Genomic DNA, 23,109 nt, shown 5'->3' on the forward strand with positions numbered 1-23,109 from the left:
TGTTGGATGGAATTACAGTATCATTCAAAATAAACAATTATTTCCCTGCCTATAACCCTTTCTCACAATGCCCCATAATTTACAGTATGCTGCAGTAAAAAGTTTTGTACTGATTATAATAAAAAAAACACCATATAATTTACAGTGTACTGGACAGGTTTGTGACAATGCCAGTATCGGGATATTGTGATACTCGATTTTCCATGGCAAAAATGAAAACACAAAGCAGACCAAACTCTTTGGTCCTTTAAAAACACAATGTAAAATATTGTGTGCTATAGACTGGTTAGCTGACAACAACATGAAAACGATGCGCGCGCTTCGATGGGGCAGAAGTCCGTGTGTTGTGATTCTGGATGGCCAGATAGCAATCAACAATGACAAGAAGCTGCCTTGTGGGGAATGGTAGGTGACTCGTTTCAGCTAGTTTTATCTTGTTCTTGATACCATGTCTTGTTTTGACTGATGTCACGTCTATGCTAATATGGCTCAAATCTGCTAGCGAGCTAACCAACTACTGTAACGATGTCTATAGCTTGGAAAATAAATGAATGTGACTCTAAACAGCAACATAATGATGTTTGTTTCCAACATTAGGGCTGTTTTCCTTAACTTCTTTGGGACTGGGGGGCAGTATTGAGTATATTATATTATTAGTAGATTTGGATAGAAAACACTCTGAAGATTCTAAAACTGTTTGAATGATGTTTGTGAGTATAACAGAACTCATATGGCAGGCAAAACCCGGAGAAAAAATCCAAGTGGGAAATCTGAGTTTTGTAGTTTTTCAAGTCATTGCCTATGAAATATACAGTGTCTATGGGGTCATATTGCACTTCCTAAGGCTTCCACTAGATGTCAACAGTCTTTAGAACCTTGTTTGAGGCTTTTACTGTGAAGAAGGGCGGAATGAGAGCTGATTGAGTCAGGGGTCTGGCAGAGTGCCATGAGCTGATCACGCGCACTCACGTGAGAGCGATCTGCGTTCCATTGCATTTCTACAGACAGAGGAATTCTCCAGTTGAAACATTATTGAAGATTTATGATAAAAACATCCTAAAGATTGATTCTATACTTTGTTTGACATGTTTCTACGAACTGTAATATGACTTTTCGTCTGAACATTCGCCTGGACTTGCCCGCGCCTCGTGAGTTTGGATTGTGTACTAAATGCGCAAACAAAAAGGAGGTATTTGGACATAAATTATGGACTTTATCGAACAAATCAAACATTTCTTGTGGAACTGGGATTCCGGGGAGTGCATTCTGATGAAGATCATCAAAGGTAAGTGAACATTTATAATGCTGTTTCTGACTTCTGTTGACTCCACAACATGGCAGATATCTGTATGGCTTGTTTTGTTGTCTGAGCGCTGTACTCAGATTATTGCATGGTGTGCTTTTTGGTGAAGCTTTTTTGAAATCTGACACAGCGGTTGCATTAAGGAGAAGTTTATCTAAAGTTCCATGCATAACACTTCTGTTTTCATCAACATTCATGATGAATATTTCTGTAAATTGATGTGGATCTCCTCAAAATCACCGGATGTTTTGGAAGCAAAACATTACTGAACGTAACGCCACAATGTAAACTGAGATTTTTGTATATAAATATGAACTTTATCGAAGAAAACATACATGTAATGTGTAACATGAAGTCCTATGAGTGTCATCTGATGAAGATCATCAAAGGTTAGTGATTAATTTTATCTCTATTTCTGCTTTTTGTGACTCCTCTCTTTGGCTGGAAAAATGGCTGTGTTTTTCTGTGACTAGGTACTGACCTAACATAATCGTTTGGTGTGCTTTCGTCGTAAAGCCTTTTTGCAATCGGACACTGTGGCTGGATTTACAACAAGTTTATCTTTAAAATGGTGCGAAATACTTGTATGTTTGAGGAATTTTAATTGTGTGATTTCTGTTGTTTTGAATTTGGCACCCTGCAATTTCACTGGCTGTTGGTGAGGTGGGATGCTACTGTCCCACATATCCCAGAGAGGTTAAAACTTGTTATGGCTAGGAGTCCCCCAAAAGGAACACCCCTTCCCATTCAGCTGAAAAGGTGATGCGGGAAATTCCAAAAAATATTTTTTAGAAATATTTAACTTTCACACATTAACAAGTCCAATACAGCAAATGAAAGATAAACATCTTGTTAATCTACCCAAAGTGTCCGTTTTTTAAAATGTTTTACAGCGAAAACACAACATATATTTATGTTAGATCACCACCAAATTCAAAAGCACACACAAACATTTTTCACAGCCAAAGATAGAGTCACAAAAGCAGAAATATAGATAAAATGAATCACTAACCTTTGATTATCTCCATCAGATGACACTCATAGGACATCATGTTATACATGTATTGTGTGTTTTTGTTGCATATATGATAATTTGTGCATATATGCCAAATAAATTCATTGACAGAAAAATGAGAAAAACCTCCAGAAAATCAATGTGATTTTCTGGTATTCAATAACAAAAGTTTTTCTCATTTTGTCTGTCATAGTCAAACGTTTTCTGTACCTATGATGAACATTACAGGCCTCTCTCATCAGATCTTTTAGAGCAGTGATGGGAGTACTTGCACAGATTGATTTTCTATGGGGTGGCTGACTAAATACTTGAAATTTTTGCCCCACTGTTTGGGATATATGAAAAAAAATCTCATTGGCAGGGTAGCCTAGTGGTTGGAGCGTTGGACTAGTAACTGGAAGGTTGGAGGCAGTAATACAAATTTTGATTCCAAAACATCCACTGTTCCTGATTTTGCAGAATTACTCTTGCCTAGTTAAATAAATAAAAAAACATTGATAAAAGATGCACGTGTTATTCACAGTCAATCCCTTTAAAGATAAACATATCCTCTATGCAAAACCGCTATTTTGTCAGATTTCAACTCATCCAAATGGAAAAACAATAATCTGAGAACAGGGGGAGCTCAGAACCCAAATTAGCTTTGTTACTTTGGTCCCAGAAATATCCTGGGATTTTTGCTCATTTTGGCATTTTGACCTTTCAACAGAAAGGAGAAAGGATTTATAAGGTCATCGCTGTTATCTCGTAAATCCGACACTTTGCAAAATCAGTGACTAGGGTCTGGTTTCAATGATGGATGTTATGTTACTACTATGTTACTACTTTAACCGCTTGAATAAAATACAAAATAGTAGCTAGCAAGATGGCGATCACAGAGTTTATCTTTTCGCAAGTGCTAGTTTCCAAGTGTCCCTATACCTCTCCAAAGTGGTATATGTCTGTAAATTAGATCATTCCAGTGCTATTACATATTTGCAATCCCTAAATGCTATTTGTTCAGTATTAAAACAACATTTCTACATCACCAACCACTCTCAAACATTGTGGTGGTGTCGGGGCACATACAGGGGATGCCTGTAAGCTGGCAACATATGTTAGTCAATAGTCAATAGGCTAGATTTTTTCTTAACCACCTAAGGTTTCATTTGATACCTATAGCTCAAACACAGACCAAATCGAAGCTTACCTTGTAAGATGTTTGCTGTTTGATGAAAATGTTGTGTAAAATAAACATTTAGACTCTCGGGGCTGGTGATCAATAACAGTTGGTCACAGGCAGACATATAAGACATCCTCATGATCTGTGGAGTCCCGGCTTTCAGTGTGTACCAACATATTCCGTGTTTATTTCGTTTATGCTTCACAACGCTAAGGAATGTTGGTAGCAGCCATCTTGAAATGAGGTTATCGGCCTGCCCTGATATATTCGTATGCCCATATATGGTAGTAAGTCATTTGCAAAGATTTGAAGGCATCGATCAATAGCCAAGATAGTCAGCTTTCCAACGACACCCTGTTTTTGCAGATAGGGGCTACCATTCTCATACCAGACTGAATTTAATTTTTTTTTAAATATGGGGACTTCACATTTAAGAGGTTTTAAAATTGATTTAATTGTCATTGTTTGTCAAGTATACACAAAATACTCTGTAATGCCAATGTGGAAGAAAAATTCAATTTAACTAAAAATATTTATAAAAATGTAATAACTAAAATATAGTCGTTGCATGCGTACTCATCTCTCTGAGTCAATACATGTTAGAAACACCTTTGGCATCGATTACAGCTATGAGTCTTCCTAGGAATGTCTATAAAACCTCTTAAACGTAAAGGATGAAGCCGATATTGTAGCGGTTTTTAACAAACACTTCATATCTGCTGGTTCAGTGTTTGATAATGGTGGTGCCCAGGCCTCTAATGTCAGCTCTGTTACAGTAAACTAAACTCACCTGAAAAAGAAACATCCTCTCACGGTCAACTACGTATATTTTTAGCAAACTTAACATGTGTAAATATTTGAATGAACATAACAAGATTCAACAACTGAGACATAAACTGAACAAGTTCCACAGACATGTGACTAACAGAAATGCAATAATGTGTCCCTGAACAAAGTGTGTGTGTGGGGGGGGTTAAAATCAAAAGTAACAGTCAGTATCTGGTGTGGCCACCAGCTGCATTAAGTACTGCAGTACATCTCCTCCTCATGGACTGCATCAGATTAGCCAGTTCTTGCTGTGAGATGTTACCCCACTCTTGCACCAAGACACCTGCAAGTTCCCGGACATTTCTGGGGGGAATGGCCCTAGCCCTCACCCTCCGATCCAACAGGTCCCAGACGTGCTCAATGGGATTGAGATCCGGGCTCTTCGCTGGCCATGGCAGAACACTGACATTCCTGTCGTGCAGGAAATTCACACACGAACAAGCAGTATGGCTGGTGGCATTGTCATGCTGGAGGGTCATGTCAGGATGAGCCTGCAGGAAGGGTACCACATGAGGGAGGAGGATATTTTCCCTGTAACACACATCGTTGAGATTGCCTGCAATGACAACAAGCTCAGTCCGATGATGCTGTGACACACCGCCCCAGACCATGACGGACCCTCCACATCCAAATCAATCCCACTCCAGAGTACAGGCCTCGGTGTAACACTCATTCCTTCGACGATAAACGTGAATCTGACCATCACCCCTGGTGAGACAAAACCGCGACTCGTCAGTGAAGAGCACTTTTTGCCAGTCTTGTCTGGTCCAGCGACGGTGGGTTTGTGCCCATCGGCGACGTTGTTGCCGGTGATGTCTGGTGAGGACCTGCCTTACAACAGGCCAACAAGCCCTCAGTCCAGCCTCTCTCATCCTATTGCGGACAGTCTGAGCACTGATGGAGGGATTGTGCGTTCCTGGTGTAACTCGGGCAGTTGTTGCCATCCTGTACATGTCCCGCAGGTGTGATGTTCGGATGTACCGATCCTGTGCAGGTGTTGTTACACATGGTCTGCCACTGCGAGGATGATCAGCTGTCCGTCCTGTCTCATTGTAGCACTGTTTTAGGCGTCTCACAGTATTGATATTGCAATTTATTGCCCTGGCCACATCTGCAGTCCTCATGCCTCCTTGCAGCATGCCTAAAGCACGTTCACACAGATGAGCAGAGACCCTGGGCATATTTCTTTTGGTGTTTTTCGGAGTCAGTACAAAGGCCTCTTTAGTGTCCTAAATTTTCATAACTGTGACCGTAATTGCTTACCGTCTCTAAGCTGTTAGTGTCTTAATGACCGTTCCACAGGTGCAGGTGCATTAATTGTTTATGGTTCATTGAACAAGCATGGGAAACAGTGTTTTAACAATTTACAATGAAGATCTGTGAAGTTATTTGGATTTTTACAAATTATCTTTGAAAGACAGGGTCCTGAAAAAGGGACATTTTTTGTTGTTGTTCTTGAGTTTATGAAATAGGCCCTCGTGAACCATTTTAACTTTGAGCCTGTTTCTTATGCTGAGGTCTTTAAAGCACTAAGGGCAATAGACACTAAAAAATCTGCAGGTCCAGATAACCTGGATCCCTACCTCTTAAAGGTAGCAGCTGCTATTATTACTGAACCTGTGGATCACATTTACAACTTGAGTCTGTTGAACAATTCCATACCCAGCATTTGGAAATCAGCTCATGAACTCCCACTGCTAAAGGGTGGAGATCCCTCAGATGCTAATAACTATCATCCTATCTCCAAACTCCCTGTCCTGGCCAAAGTCTATGAATCCCTAATGAACTCACAGTTAAAAACCTTCTTAATTGAAAAGAACATACAGAGCGGGGTTCAGTCTGGCTTTAGATCGAGGCACAGCACCACAACTGCAGCTATGGCAGTGGCAAATGACATCATAAATGCACTTGATAAAAAGCAACATTGTGCTGCTCTGTTTGTTGATTTATCAAAGGCGTTTGATTCAGTTGACCATGAATTGTTGCTAGCTAGACTCAGTAACATTGGTCTCAGTGAAGGGGCAGTAAATTGCTTTTCAGTCACTGCAGGGCTCCCTTTATGGTCTCAAACTAGTCTTGTATGTACAAAAAACTAAATTCATGACCTTTACCTGAGCTTGCACTCAGCCAGAGAAGGTTAGCATTGTCACATCTGGTGGCTAATCTATTGAAAAAGTATAATTCTACAAATACCTAGGTATATGGTTGGATGACAAGTTGTCCTTTAAAGTTCGTATGGAAAATCTTGTGAGGAAGCTTAAATTGAAATTGGGTTTTTATTTTTGTAAAATGCTTGCTTCCCGCTTATGGCTAGAAAGAATCTTGTTCATGTTACTTTTCCCTCAGTAATTGAATATGGTGACTTGCTGTATATGCATGCAGCCTCCTCCGTCTTACAGACTGGACTCTGTTTATCATGCATCCTTGTGCTTTATTACAAATGCCAAGTCACTCACCCACCATTGCACCCTGTACTAAATGGTAGGTTGGACCTCACTTTATATGCGCAGAAAGCTACATTTGTATGTGTTCATCTACAAAGCCTGAGTAACTGCCTCCTGATGATTACGTCATCGCCACACCGGAGAGTAGGATAAAAACCCAGCTGTGTCATGTCAACATGTTGAAACCATACTTCACCCACTACGATCAGGCGGCACTCGAACACACTCCTGTGTTCCAATGGCACGATGTGTTAGCTAATCCAAGTTTATAATTTTAAAAGGCTAATTGATCATTAGAAAACCCTTTTGCAATTAAGTTAGCACAGCTGAAAACTGTTGTTGTGATTAAAGAAGCAATAAAACTGGCCTTCTTTAGACTAGTTGAGTATCTGGAGCATCAGAATTTGTGGGTTCGATTACAGGCTCAAAATGGCCAGAAACAAAGGACTTTCCTCTAAAACTTGTCAGTCTATTATTGTTCTTAGAAATGAAGGCTAATCCATGCGAGAAATTGCCAAGAAACTGAAGATCTTGTACACCGCTGTGTACTACTCCCTTCACAGAACAGTGCAAACTGGCTCTAACCAGAATAGAAATAGGAGTGGGAGGCCCCGGTGCACAACTGAGCAAGAGGACAAGTACATTAGAGTGTTTTGTTTGAGAAACAGACGCCTCACAAGTCCTCAACTGGCAGCTTCATTAGATAGTACCCGCAAAACATCAGTCTCAACATCAACAGTGAAGAGGCGACTCTGGGATGCTGGCCTTCTAGGCAGAGTTCCTCTGTCCAGTGTCTGTGTTCTTTTGCCTATCTTAATCTTTTTTTTTTATTGGCGCAAACCAGATGTGATGGCGAAATCTGGTTTGCGCTTAGTGGGACTATCATTTGTTTTTCAACAGGACAATGACACAACACACCTCCAGGCTGTGGAAGGCCTATTTGACCAAGAAGGAGAGGGATGGAGTGCTGCATCAGATGACCTGGCCTCCACAATCACCCAACCTCAATCCAATTGAGATGGTTTGGAATGAGTTGGACTGCAGAGTGAAGGAAAAGCAGCCTACAAGTGCTTAGCATTTGTGGGAACTCCTTCAAGACTGTTGGAAAATCATTCCATGGAAAGCTGGTTGAGAGAATGCCAAGAGTGTGCAAAGCTGTCAAAGGAAAAGGGTGGCTAATTTGAAGAATCTCAAATATAAAATATATTTTGATTTGTTTAACACTTTTTGGATAGTACATGACTCCATATGTGTTATGTCATAGTTTTGATGTCTTCACTATTATTCTACAATGTAGAAAACAGTAAAAATAAAGAAAAACCCTTGAATGTGTAGGTGTTTCCACTGGTACTGGTACTGTATGTATGGTACTGGTACTGTATATATATATATATATATATATATATATATATATATATATATATATATATATATAGGGAATATAAGTATAAATGCAACATGTAAAGTTTGGTTCCATTAGCTGATTTAAAAATCCCAGAAATTTACCATACGCACAAAAACCTTATTTCTCTCAAATTTTGTGCAGAATTTTGTTTATAACCTTGTTAGTGTGCGTTTCTCATTTGCCAATTTGCATATCAAGAAGCTGATTAAACAACATGATCACTACACTTGTGTACCTTGTGCTGGGGGCAATAAAAGCCCCTTTGAACATGTGCAGTTTTGTCACACAACACAATGCCACAGATGTCTCAAGTTTTGAGGGAGAGTGCAATTGGCATGCTGACTGCAAGAATGTCCACCAGAGCTTTTGCCAGAGAATATTGGAGAAGGCGATGTATTTAAGTAGCGACACATTTCAATCGATAATATTGTGTAATAGTAGTTGTTCTCTGTTGGTGGTGAGCAAACATGTCCAACAAAAATATATACAGAACAAAAATATACAATTTCAAAGATTTTACTGAGTTACACTTCACAGAAAAAAATCAATCAATTGAAACAAATTCATTAGGCCCTAATCTATGTATTTCACATGACTGGGCAGGGGTGGGCCTGGGATGGCATAGGCCCACCCAGTTGGGAGCCAGGTTCACCCACTGGCAAGCCAGGCCCAGCCAATCAGAATGAGTTTTCCCCCACAAATGTGGAAAAAGACAGAAATACAGACAGAAATAATCCTCAGCACCTCCCTCCCCCTCCTCAGACAATCCTGCAGGTGAAGAAGCCGGATGTGGAGGTCCTGGGCTGGCGTGGTTACATGTGGTCTGCGGTTGTGAGGCCGGTTTGATGTATTGCCAAATTCTCTAAAACGACGTTGGAGGTGGCTTATGGTAGAGAAATGAACATTAAATTCTCTGGTAACAGCTCTGGTGGACATCCAGTCACCAGAGCTGGACACGCAGTCAGCATTCCAATTACACACTTCCTCAAAACTTGAGACATCTGGGGCAGTGTGTTGTGTGACAAAGCTACACATTTTAGTGGTCTTTTATTGTCCCCAGCAGAAGGTGCACCTGTGTAATAATCATGCTGATTAATCAGCTTCTTTATTAGCCACACCTGTTATGTGGATGGGTTATATTGGTTAAGGATAATTGCTTACTAACAGGGATGTAAACAGGGATGTATTTGATTATATATTCAAAACATTGATTTAAAATATGTTTTTAACCCGGTGAGTGACAGAGGAAGAAGATAATTTCATCAACTGCAAGCAAGAGTTTTCATTGAGATTGTTAATACAGCTAGCTGACCAAGGTAAGATTTGTTTTTGAAAATGAAAGTTAAGTAGAGTTCAGTAGAATTATTTTAATGTAACAAAATAGAAAATAATTGTTAAATGGTCTTGGTTAGCCAAGCAATGTGTTGTAAGCTAGCTAGCTAGCTAGCTAATTTAGCTAGCTTTAGTAAGGGTCGATTGTCTGTTAGAACTGGCTAGCTAGCTAGATTATTTTTAGCAAAATATATTCCTATTTTCCCCTCCTGCAGTGGATCCTTCTGGTCTTGAGCCTCAGCTGCCTATGGACAGTCCGATCCAATATAAGTTGTTTTTTGTATAATTTAGCTAGCTGGTTCCCAATTAAGTTAAAATCTATTCATGAACATGAACCCCTTATTTATTTATTCTTCATCTTGTGTGAATAATTTCACTGACTCTCTGTCTCTGCATTATCCACAGGGACTGTCAACTTGTAAGTCTGAAAATTGACACTGAGTGTGAAGGAATCTGCATTGTAAGTATCAATTTTAAGTATGTTCATAAACATTAAACTCTAATTCATCTTCTTGCAAGGAATGTTTTCATTGACTCGTTTACATTCAGTCAGAACATGTTATGGACATCCAGTATCCTATGGAACGGAGAAGGGCAACAGTCTGGTACAAGTCAACAGGACAACCGTGAGTTGGGGAGAAGTGAGGAATTTGGGCAGAGGTCAGGTCAGATGAAGTGAGAAAGAACAGACATCACTAAATTCCTGTCTAGCAACAGAGATGTATTGGCTGTTCAGATGTGTAAGGAGGAGACTCAGCATAGGAGGAAGGTTTAAATACGAGTGCTTGTGTGAATATGTCTTCGTCTTATGCAGCTGTTTGACCCAGTGGGTGAATAAACTTGGTTTGAGGTTTACTAGTTGCCTGTGAGTTTTTATAAACAACAAAGTTATCCAGGTCACACCACCACACGTGATATTACTTTCGTAACCCCGGATCTTTGATAATATAAGTGAAATGTATCACATATGGGGATTCGCTAGGGACAGATCACTAATCATGCCTCTATTCCTTGTGCTCTTGTGAGCAGGGGCATGCAATGATACATCTCACTCATATTATCAGAGAACCAGGGTTATGAAAGTAACATTAAGTTCTCTTTCAAATACTTGTGGGAATATGGCCAACTCCCGTGTCTCCGACATGCTCTCCGAAGCCATGATAGTACCAACAGCATTACCCCTCAGAGGCTCCGACACTGAGGACAGTATGCGCCAACAGAGGTGCAGTGACTTCCAGTCGGTAAAACCTCATAAATGAATGAGGAGCGGCCCGACATGTCACATCGCAAATCTCATATAAAGAGATGCCTGTAAACGGTGCCCAAGAGGTAGCCATACCTATGATGGAATGAGCTCTCAGGCTCTCCGGGGGCTGTAAACCTTTGCTATTATAAGTACATATAATAGTTTCCGCTATCCGTTGACGAGAGAGGTGCCTTCCCTTGCAGGGAGGTACAGTAGGTGCCCACGAAACTAAGAGTTGGTCGCCCTTGTGTAAAACTCCCATATTCAAGTAAATGCGCAACGCGCGTAATGAACATTAGCGATGGAGACGCTCTTCTTCCGTAGAGGTGAAGGACGGCGGGTAGAAAGCCACAATCCCTAAGGTGAGACATTAAATATTTATTGACCTTAGGCATGAAGGCAGTGTTACGTAACAAGGTCACCTTGGATAACCCTGGGGCTGTTGTAGGCATGAATGGTGAACACTACGTGCAGCTCATTCCCTCGCTTTGCAGACGTAAGGGCCATTAGTAAGACAGTAAGAAGGAGAGATTTTTTCCCAATCCTTTTATATAACTAGGCAAATTAGTTAAAAACAAATTCTTATTTACAATGACAGCCTACCCCAGCCAAACCCACCCCTAACCCAGACGACACTGGGCCAATTGTGCGCTGCCCGATCACAGCCGGTTGTGATAGCGGGATCAAGCCAGGATCTGTAGTGACACATCTAGCACTGAGGTGTAGTGCCTTAGACCGCTGTGCCTCTCAGGAAAGATATTATCTCCATGCTTTTCATATCAAAAAAGGCTGCAGTGAAATATCCTCAAGCACAATTGGCCGGTCCGAAGATGGGGCTAAGGGCTTGGAAACTGAGCAGAAACAATATGCTCCCTTCATGAAACGACATTACAGAGGAAGTTCCTGCTGTGTTATTGTCGAAACCTATAGCAGGCCGAGATAGAGGCTAAACAGTGGAGAAAGAAACATCCACCTGTTCAAAAAGGACCTTCAGAAACAATAAAATATTCAATAGATAGGTAAGGAATGATCTGTACTTGGTAACACTACTTCTCAAAAACGCACCACCTGTTACCATACACTAGGTGTGTAGAAGGGACTCTGGGGAACCCAATTATTTTTTTAACAGAGGAGAAAGCCTTCCTTTTCTTTGAGCCTCAAAACCCGCTCTAGTCAGCATTTTGCAGTGCTCGTAGGACTCAGGGTTGTCGAGCAGTTGATGTAGCTGAAAATCCTTCCTCGCAATCATGGAGCCACAAGTGGAAGGCTCTAAATAGGCGTGAGCTAGTTAGGAAAAAAGCCACAAGGCTAATAACTAGCTAGCGTGAGCACAAAGTGAACGCTATAGCCACGAGGCTTGTCAGGCATTAACTAGCTAGCAGCTACCTTGTGGCTAAGGTGTGCTGTAGCTAGCACAGTGCTACCCGAAGGGGACTCGACTTCGGGTTGGTAAAGTACCTCAAAGGAGAAGCCGTGAGGCTAAACCAGTCGATCTCACTAACACAACGAGTGAACATAGGTTAACTAGACGAGAAAAGAGAGCTAGCAATGCTACGATGTGTGCAGGTAGGGATGCTTGTGTGGGTTGGCTAGCTGGCAGCTACCTTGTGGCTAAGGTGTGCTGTAGCCAGCACAGGGCTAGCTGAAGGGAACTGTGTGGTGGCAGAGTTCTGCTTCAGGTAGGTCATGTTAACACAAACAAATGAACGTAGATTAGACTAGACAAGAAAAGGGAGCTAATACTAACATATGTGCAAGTATGAATGTGGTTTACTTGCTTTCCAGCGAGCTAGCCAAGTTAGCTTAAGCATTGCAGCGTGTGCTAATCAAGTCTCGATAGCTAGCCGTGTAATGCTAGCTAACACCGAAAACTGAGAAGTAGAAAATAAATTCTACTTAAACAAAAACTTTCCTTTCAGTCAGTACTCAACAGTATAGACAGGAGGTAAGGTCCTTTGTTCGGCAGCGTTAACCTCGCGGTTCGCATGAGAACAGTTAAGTAGGAAGACAGGATTCTAGTCATGCTCAGGAGAGCTTCAGGAGCCGTAGCGATTCTTCCACAAGCAAGAAAGGTGAGAATTACCAGAGGACAGGTGAGTGGCGCTCTTACTCACCACATTCGCCACCTGACTTGTCTGTCTCCGACAGACGTTGTGTGATTGGATCTTCATAGTGATTCGCCTCCAGTGAATCCCCATATTTGATACATTGCAACTAGTATTTGAAAGAGAACCTCCAATGGGAATTCCCAAAGCAAGGCTTTGCAGGTGCTGAGTTCTCCTGGTGATAACATGTTATGATCCTTTTCTTGTATGATGAAATACACCAGACAATTTGGCATTCTCTAGACTAGTGACTCTCATAAAGTACACCCTGCAGTCTGATGGGTGGTTCTGGTTCAAACATTCATTACATTACCCTGAAGAAGGCAAAGTGATGCCGAAGCGCCGGTGGTTTACCCAATAAATTACTGGGAGCTTGTATATAGTGTGCGACTCTATTTATTTATTTTTATAGCCTCTTCTTTGCACATTTTGACATTTTCTGGAGATGAGTGGTGAGGGATAGCTCTCCTGGAATAAATTGTCATACTTATTAGTCTATTTGGAGACTTAAAGTATCTTCACCACATTATTGTAATGAGTATATGGACACATGGTGGTCCATGTCAAACAATGGTCCACCCTAAGATAAAGGTCTGTTAATTACTGCTGTTGATCCTTGAATGAGCTAGCGACTGTACAGTAACTGGGTTGTGACCCTGGTCTGACCTTACCCGAACCAATGAAGCCACAGTAACGGATGTTACCCTGGTCTGACCTGACCCAACTCAATAAACTCACTCTGATCTGATCTCTTAACATCAATCTCAAAATATCCTATCTTGTGTTCCCAATCACTAAACTCTGTTGGTTCAGTTTCAGGAAAACATGTAATTTCTCCCAGGAACAAATTTGATCTCTTTAACTCTTTTTTTTCTTCTCATGCAGTCATTGTGGATTGCTCCATTAGACCAATATGCAGGGCTGGAGGCTCAGCTGTCTCTCACCATTACCTTTGGGACATTACCTCATCTCAAATAAAATCCAATGTTATTTGTCACATGCGCCGAATAGAACAGGTGTTGACCTTACCGTGAAATGCTTACTTATAAGCCCTTAACCAACAATGCAGTTCAAGAAATAGTTAAGAAAATATTTACTAAATAAACTAAAGAAAAGATTTACTGAATAAACTAAAGTAAAAAGTAACACTCAAAATTACATAACAATAACGAGGCTATATACAGGGGGTACCGGTAGCGAGTCAATATGTGGGAGTACAGGTTAGTTGAGGTCATTTGTACATGTAGGTAGGGGTAAAGTGACTATGCATAGAAAATAAACAGCGAGTAGCAGCACTGTAAAAACAAATTGGGGGGGGGTCAATGTAAATACTCTGGGTGGCCAATTTATTAGCAGTCTTATGGCTTACGGGTAGAAGCTTTTAAGGAGCCTTTTGGACCTAGACTTGGTGCTCCGGAACCACTTGCCGTGCGGTAGCAGAGAGAACAGTCTATGACTTGGATGACTGGAGTCTTTGACACATTTTTGGGCCTTCCTCTGACACCGCCTAGTACATAGGTCCTGGATGGCATGAACCTTGGCCCCAGTGATGTATTGGGCCGTACACACTACCCTCTGTAGCACCTTGCGTTCAGATGCCAAGCAGTTACCATACCAGGTGGTGATGCAACCGGTCAGGATGCTCTTGATGGTGGAGCTGTAGAACGTTTTGAGGAGAGGGACTCATGGGGACTCATGCTAAATCTGTGCCCTCTTTACAACTGTCTTGGTGTGTTTGGACCATGATAGTTTGTTGGTGATGTGGACACCAAGGAACTTGAAACTATTGACCAGCTCCACTACAGCCCCATCGATGTTAATGGGGCCCTGTTCGGCCCTCTTTTTCCTGTAGTCCACGATCATCTCCTTTGTCTTGCTCACATTGAAGGATAGGTTGTTGTCCTGGCACCACACTGCCAGGTCTCTGACCTCCTCCCTATAGGCTGTCTCAACGTTATCGGTGATCAGGCACACCACTGTTGTGTCATCAGCAAACTTAATGGGTGAACAGGGAGTACAGGAGGGGACTAAGTACGCACCCCTGAGGGGCCCCGGTATTGAGGATCAGCGTGGCAGATGTGTTGTTGCCTACACAACTGGATCCTGGGAGCGGCCATGATCCAGTTGCATAGGGAGGTGTTTAGTCCCAGGGTCCTTTGCTTAGTGATGAGCTTTGTGGGCACTATGATTTTGAATGCTGAGCTGTAGTCAATGAACAGCATTCTCACATAGGTGTTCCTTTTGTCCAGGTGGGAAAGGGCAGTGTGGAGTGCGATTGAGATTGCATCATCTGTGGATCTTTTGGAGCAGTATGTGAATTGAAGTGGGTCTAGGGTTTCTGGCATGATGGTGTTGATGTGAGCAATGACCAGCCTTTTCAAAGCACTTCATGGCTACTGACGTGAGTACTACGGGGCGGAAGTAATATAGGCAGGTTACCATCGCATTCTTGGGCACAGGGACTATGGTTGTCTGCTTGAAACATGTAGGTATTACAGACTCGGTCAGGGTGACATTGAAAATGTCAGTGAAGACACTTGCCAGTTGGTCCGCGCATGCTCTGAGTAGACCCCCTGGTATCCGTCTGGCCCCGCGGCCTTGTCAATGTTGACCTGTTTAAAGGTCTTGCCCACATCGGCTACTGAGAGCGTGATCACAGGGTCGTCCGGAACAGCTGGTGCTCTCATGCATGCTTCAGTGTGACTTGCGTCGAAGCGAGCATCTGGTATGCTCGTCTGGTATGCTCGCGTCACTGGGCAGCTCGCAGCTGGGTACCCCTTTGTATGCTTTGCCATATCCGACGAGTCAGAGCCGGTGTAGTAGGATTCAATCTTAGTCCTGTATTGACGCTTTGCCTGTTTGATGATCATCTTGTACTGTTATTGTGTACACTTCCAGTTATGTCACATATCAGTATGTGTGATTGCAAGTGTCTGCTCTCAAGTTCAGCCCTGAGCAGATTGAATGGAATCTGCTTTATAAACAAGGCAGTTGATTGCCTTCTCTCTTTAGGGTTCACAGGGCACCAAGCTTGAGGTAGTCTGTGAATGTGACTCTTGCTGTGGTTCTCAGTCTTAAACAGTATGTGTGAGTTCGATTTGTCCCTCTGTTAAGGTCACACACACTCACTAGCAGGATGATAAGTGGATGGTATTGCACCTGTAGAGTCGAATCCCTCCCTGTCCGGACTGAGCCTTTACTCTCACTTGAACCCCAGTGGATAGCTGACTGAGAAAAGTGTATCTTTATCATTACAATGTCTTCAAATCTCACATTGATGTAGGTCTCTATCTCCCCTTTCATATGATCTTCTCTTCTTTCTCTCTGACTGTCTTCCTCCCTCTTGTTCTCAGTCTCTTTCTCAGCCCTCCCTCCCTCCCCCGTCTTCTTCTGTCTCTCACTGCCTCTCTCTTTCTATCGCTTTCTCTCACTCAAGATCACTCTCTCGCTCTGTCTTTCAGCGAGCTTTCAGCCTGGAATTGGTGCTTATTTGCTCCCAGCAGTCGATATACCTCGAAGGCCTCTATATGAAAGTGATTGTAATAGTCATCAAGTCATTTACTCAATGTTTCGGCTGGATGCTTTCTCACTTGCTCGCTATCCCTCAAATGCCACAGTAAAAATGTGGACTTATTAAAAAGAGAAAATTAGCATCTGTTGTGTTAATAGGGCCATATTGCTTGGGCAAAACAAAAGTCTTTGTCTTTTTAGGCGTCAAGCTAAAGTGAATTTTTGCTGTGACAGATTATTTGAAACTTGTTTCCTCAAAACATGTTTTCTAATTAGGCATGAGCCATGCAAGGCCCTTGATCTAAAATGAAATATGCTAACTAGCTCTGTTGTTTCAACCACTTCTCAAAAATATTGCATGCCATGCCAATTACTGAAAACATGGAGCGATAGTTAAATGCAGAAGGCACTGCAGTATGGTAACAACCTCCTGCTCCCTTTTGTCTTTTATTTATTCCCCATTCTTTCCCAAGCCTTCTAATCAGGCCTGGGGGATTAGTACACACAGGTGAGGCTGATGCAGTACAGTAACACAATCAGGCCATCTGTTCTCTTTTTCACCACAATAGGCCTGGATGAAACCAGTCCAACGCCGTCACACCTCACCCCTGCTTTTCTTTCCTCCTCTCCTCTCCTCTGCACCTCTCCTCCTCTCCTTGACCATTCCCTTGCTCCTTTTCCTGTTCTTCTCCAGTCCTCACCGCCTTTCCTCTACCATTCCCCTACTTTTATCCTTGCTTTTCTCCTCAGCTTCTCTCTGCCCTCCTCTACCCTGCTCCTTGTCTCCTGCATATCTCCCTCACCCTCTCCTCTGCTTATCTACCCTGCTCCTCCCCTGCTTCTCTCATCCACTTTCCTCTTCCATCTCTTTTCTCCATCTCTCTTCAGGAGCCTCCAGTGCGTACAAAGCTGTCAGATCAGCAGATACACAGGGCTCCAGCCAACAAGGGCTCCCTTTTGATATTTTCATCTCTTTGTTCAGCCGACACCTTTGTCCATGGCTACTTACCCTCCCTGCTTTAACAAGCAACATGTTTAGGGCCTTACTCTTAGGAGTTTAACCAGTGCAGTAATTTCAGCATATCAGAGGTAAACGTAAGGAAAGGATATAAAGCAACGGATGAAGGGGAGGAAAGGCTGGAAGGCCTCTAAGAGTTTTGGTACAGCCTTGCTTCGTCTCCACTCAGCCTACTCTGGGACGTATGAGACAGGTAACGGGACAGAGTTACGACCATCCCTCCTCTCGCGTTAATTACCGTGGGATACTGCCTTGGTGGAGAGAAAGTCGGCTTCTCTGCTCAGCTGTATTTGTCTCAGAGGAACGTGGTGCACGAGAAACAAAGAATGATGTTGAACAGCAGTATGCTTTCTATGATCTCTCTGCCGTCCAAAGCTAGACCAATAAAACCCCAGAGACAAGCGCTGCGAATGTGTCTTTTTTATTTAGCATTAGCACAGCCAGCTGTGTCATGCAAATATGTCTGGCTGCTCCCTGTACTGATGGAGAGAAAGAGATTCAGTAGTCCTGCTTCAAAATTGGCAATGAGATACAGTATGTATCTTTTTTTGTCCATTTGTTACAAGTTTTATGCCTTTCTTAGACATCACGAGTGAGTGGTGTTTAATAAATGAGAGTTTCTGGAATTTAAATGTCTTAAAATAATACGTTTTAAGTGAGAATAGGCATAATCTGAAGCCAAAAAATAAAGGAAATTCACATGAGCATCACAATGCCTATTCTACCCAGGCTCTACCAAGGATTCCAGCACACAACTTTGACCTACTACAATAGCTATTTTGGTATTGTACTTCAAAATATGTGTATGCAGGTTGCTTACAATGAAAACCTTCTCAAATAGCCTAATTCATGCTCTTAGAGGAGGTGCTTCCACAATAATGTGAGGTGTGCTGCATACAAGATAAAGTATTAGATTCTTCACACACCACAGTATTATTCCATTACACTAAAATGTCATGCTTATTTTATTAAATTAAAGCAAGCTTCACTATTATACTTACAAGACCATCAGGCTTGATTGAGTTGTTTTGTCTTGTAGTAATGTGGTGTATGAATGTATTTCTTTATTTTAGCAATATATGTACAATTATTTTTTTAGCATTGGTCATTCTTATTTTTATCATTGGTCAGTAGGTGCCCAACATAACAACAGGTGGTGGTTTGTTGGACACAGTAGCTCAGATACAGGTAGATAGAGCCTGTCTACATTCCTGATTTCTGTAACTGTTAGCTTACCTGTGTAATATTGACATAAGCTCAGAACCACTTGTGTTTCAAACATGGTCCTGTTTTATCAATTGCTTTGCTGATCAATGGACAGTTCAGTCATGCTGACAAAATATGTCACTTAAAGTTATGTATGTACTTCAAATTATTTTTGAGGTAAAGGATGGTGACACAACAATGATACAATATGTTTAGAGCCCCATTATTTATATATATACACTACATGGACAAAGTATGTGGTCAACTGCTCGTTGAACATCACATTTGTCACGTCTACTCCCGCCCCCCCCCCTCCAGTGTTCGACATCGGCAGTATGCTAACCACCAGTCTTGGGATCCATCATTACGCACACCTGGCATCAATCATTACGCACACCTGGCATCAATCATTACGCGCACCTGCACATCGTCATGAGGCACACCTGGACTCCATTACCTCACTTATTACCTCCCCTATATCTGGCACTCCCTTAGGTTCTTTCCCCAGTCAGTATTGTTCCTGTGTTTATGCGTAGACGATACTGTTGTCTTGTTCCATGTTTGTTGTTTTATTAAACATTTCACCTACACCTGCTTCTCGACTCTCAGCGTCTCCGTTACATCATTCCAAAATCATGGACATTAACATGGAGTTGGTCTCCCCTTTGCTGCTATAACATCCTCCACTCTTCTGGGATGGCATTCTGCTACATTAGATGTTGGAACACTGCTGCAGGACTTGCTGCAGGACTTGCTTCCAGTCAGCCACAAGCATTAGTGAGGTCAGGCACCGATGTTGGGCGATTGGGCCTAGCTCGCAGTTGGCGTTCAAATTCATCCCAAAGATATTCTATGGAGTTGAGGTCAGGGCTCTGTGCAGGCCAGTCAAGTTCTTCCACACCAATCTCGACAACCCATTAATGTATGAACCTCGCGTTGTGCACAGGGACATTGTCATGCTGAAACAGGAAAAAGCCTTCCCCAAACTTTTGCTACAAAGTTGGAAGAACATCTTAACGCTACAGCATACAATGCATAGAATGTCATTGTATGCTGTAGCGTTAAGATTTCCCTTCACTGGAACTAAGGGGCCTAGCCCAAACCATGAAAAACAGCCTCAGACCATTATCCCTCCTCCACCAAATGTTACAGGTAGCACTAGGTATTGGGGCAGATAGCGTTCTCCTGGCATCCTCTAAACCCAGATTCGTCCTTTGGACTGCTAGATAGTAAAGGGTGATTCATCACTCCAGAGAACACGTTTCCACTGCTCCAGAGTCCAATGGTTTCGAGCTTGACACCGCCCCAGCCAATGCTTGGCATGGAAACCCATTTCATGAAGCTCCCGACGAACAGTTCTTGTGCTGACGTCGCTTCCAGAGGCAGTTTGGAACTCAGTAGTGAGTGTTGCAACCAAGGACAGATGATTTTTACTCGCTACACTACGCTCTTCAACACTCGGCTGTCCTGTTCTGTGACCTTGTGGCTGAGCCGTTGCGGCTGAGCCGTCGTTGCTTCTAGACATAACACTGTAACGAATGAAAAACTGTTGAGAAACACCTGCAAAATACAAAGTCATTAGACAAGTACAAAACTCTTAAGAGAAATGATAGACATAATTACAAATCTGAAATTGGATCGGCGCTCTAAACCCTTGAATACTAAACTTCAGCTACAAATATCTTAAGTACACCACTGTCCAACTCCAGTAAAAGAGCACACATGTCCTCATTTATAAATGGTAGTATAAATATTAAAACCGGTGAGAGAACTCACAGATTTGGATCAGAACATACATTTTAAGTATCGATAGTGTGCGAAGTGCCATGTTTACCGCGTGCATTTGAATTGGTATAAGTTCTTTGTCAGTTCCACATGGGCCAGCTTGCATTTCTCTGTGAGAGGTGGATTCCCAGAATCCGCCACTCTGCCATAAAGCACTGTTCCCAGGTAGTACCTTAGGGTTGGCGTACATCTCACAGATGAGTGCACCGACCCACGCAGGAGTACACACCACCACACTCACTGCCACTTGCCTGCCACTTCATGAACCCAAAGGCTCTTAAGAGCCACCTAATAAATTAAAATAAGTGTGTGTGTGCATGCGTGTGTGTGTGTGTGTGTCAGTAGGGGTCTGTCAAAACTATAAACTAAATAATCCTCTGGGAGGCGAACCCACCTCCAGCCATTACACTATAAACCCTGTTCTCAAAACACTGATTTCTTGAAGCCTTTGTTAAAAAACAATTTTGTTTGTTTATTTTCTTTCTTGGTTAAAATACAATAGTCTAAAACAGTTGATTTGTTGAAAACAGACTCATTTAATCGCGTACATTGTCATCAGAAAGTATTCCTACCCCTTGACTTTTCCACATTTTGTTGGGTTACAGCCTGAATTCTGAATGGATTAAATATATTTATTTTTTTCACCCATCTGCACACAATACCCAATAATGACAAAGTGAAAACATGTTTTTTTAAATGTTTGCAAATTTATTGAAAATGCAATACAGAAATATTTTTTACATAAGTATTCACACCACTGAGTCAATACTTTGTCGAAGCACCTTTGGCAAAGATTACAGTTGTGAGTCTTTCTGGGTAAGTGTCTAAGATTTTTCCACAATTGGATTGTGCAACATTTGCCCATTATTATTTTCAAAAATCTTCAAGCTCTGTCAAATTGGTTGTTAAATGTTACTGGAAAATGTTCAGTTCTTGCCATAGATTTTCAAGCAGATTTAAGTCAACATTCATTCAGCCACTGTCTTCTTGGTAAACAACTTGTAACGGTAGATCTCCTAAGGATCGGACCAAGATGCAGCGTGTTAAGTGTCCATAACTTTAATCAAAGAAAGCACTGAACACTGAATACAAAAATAACAAAAGAAATGTGAAGAAACGAAACCGAAACAGTACCATGTGGTGACAAACACTGACACGGAAACAAACACCCACAAACCAACAGTGAAACCCATGCTACCTAAGTATGATTCTCAATCAGAGACAACTAACGACACCTGCCTCTGATTGAGAACCATACTAGGCCGAAACAGAAACCAAACATAGAAAAACAAACATAGACTGCCCACCCCAACTCACGCCCTGACCATACTAAATAAAGACAAAACAAAGGAAATGAAGATCAGAAAGTGACAGTACCCGGACTCCGGCCGCAAAACTTGAACCTATAGGGGAGGGTCTGGGTGGGCGTCTGTCCGCGGTGGCGGCTCTGGTGCGGGACGTGGACCCCACTTCACCACAGTTTTTGTCCGCCTCCTCAACCGCGGACGGGAGTCTCCGGCAGCGCCGGACAAGCGGGAGACTCCGGAGTGAAGGGCGATCAGCTCCTGGTTGGCTGGCGGCTCCTGGCTGACTGACGGCTCTGGCGGCTCCTGGCTGACTGACGGCTCTGGCGGCTCCTGGCTGGCTGGCGGCTCTGGCGGCTCCTGGCTGGCTGGCGGCTCCGGCGGCTCAGGACAGACGGGAGACTCTGGCGGCTCAGGACAGACGGGAGACTCCGGCGGCTCAGGACAGACGGGAGACTCCGGCGGCTCAGGACAGACGGGAGACTCTGGCGGCTCAGGACAGACGGGAGACTCTGGCGGCTCAGGACAGATGGGAGACTCTGGCAGCGCTGGAGAGGAGGAAGGCTCTAGCAGCGCTGGACAGGCGGGAACACCTGTAGGCAGAAGACGGAGAGACAACCTGGTGCGGGGGGCTGCCACCGGAGGGCTGGTGCGTGGAGGTGGCACTGGGTAGACCGGACCGTGCAGGCACACTGGAGCTCTTGAGCACCGAGCCTGCCCAACCTTACCTGGTTGAATGCTCCCCGTAGCCAGGCCAGTGCGGCGAGGTGGAATAGCCTGCATTGGGCTGTGCTGGCGAACCGGGGACACCATGCGTAAGGCTAGTGCCATGTACATCGGCCCGAGGAGACGCACTGGAGACCAGATGTGTGGAGCCGGCTTCTTGGCACCTGGCTCGATGCCCACTCTAGCCCGGCCGATATGAGGAGCTGGAATGTACCGCACCGGGCTATGCACACGCACTGGGGACACTGTGCGCTCCACCGCATAACACGGTGCCTGCCTGGTCCCTCTCTCTCCGGTACCTGGCTTCACCACACTCCCCTTGTGCCACCCCCCCAATACATTTTTGGGGCTGCCTCTCGGGCTTCCAGACGTGCTGCCGTGCTGCCTCCTCATACCAGCGCCTCTCTGCTTTCGCTGCCTCCAGCTCTGCCTTGGATCTGCGATATTCCCCTGGATGTGCCCAGGGTCCTTTACAGTCCATAATCTCCTCCCAAGTCCAGGAGTCTTGTGTTCGCTGCTGCTGCTGCCCTTTACCACACCGCTTGGTCCTTTTGTGGTGAGTGTTTCTGTAACGGTAGATCTCCTCTTCGTCTGAAGAGGAGTAAGGATCAGACCAAGATGCAGTGTGATGTGTCCATAACTTTAATCAAAGAAAGCACTGAACACTGAATACAAAAATAACAAAAGAAACGTGAGGAAACTAAACCGAAACAGTACCGT

The 23,109-nt window shown here is 43.2% G+C and overlaps 1 protein-coding gene across 12 annotated transcripts in view; it reads left to right on the forward strand.

The window, feature by feature from the left end:
- Positions 1 to 23,109, forward strand: part of LOC112255258 (calcium-dependent secretion activator 1) — a 180,363-nt gene that overhangs the window by 2,680 nt on the left and 154,574 nt on the right. The gene's annotated exons all lie outside the window — the stretch shown is intronic.

The sequence above is a fragment of the Oncorhynchus tshawytscha genome, linkage group LG07 (assembly GCF_018296145.1).
Source record: "Oncorhynchus tshawytscha isolate Ot180627B linkage group LG07, Otsh_v2.0, whole genome shotgun sequence".
Taxonomy (NCBI): Eukaryota; Metazoa; Chordata; class Actinopteri; order Salmoniformes; family Salmonidae; genus Oncorhynchus; species Oncorhynchus tshawytscha.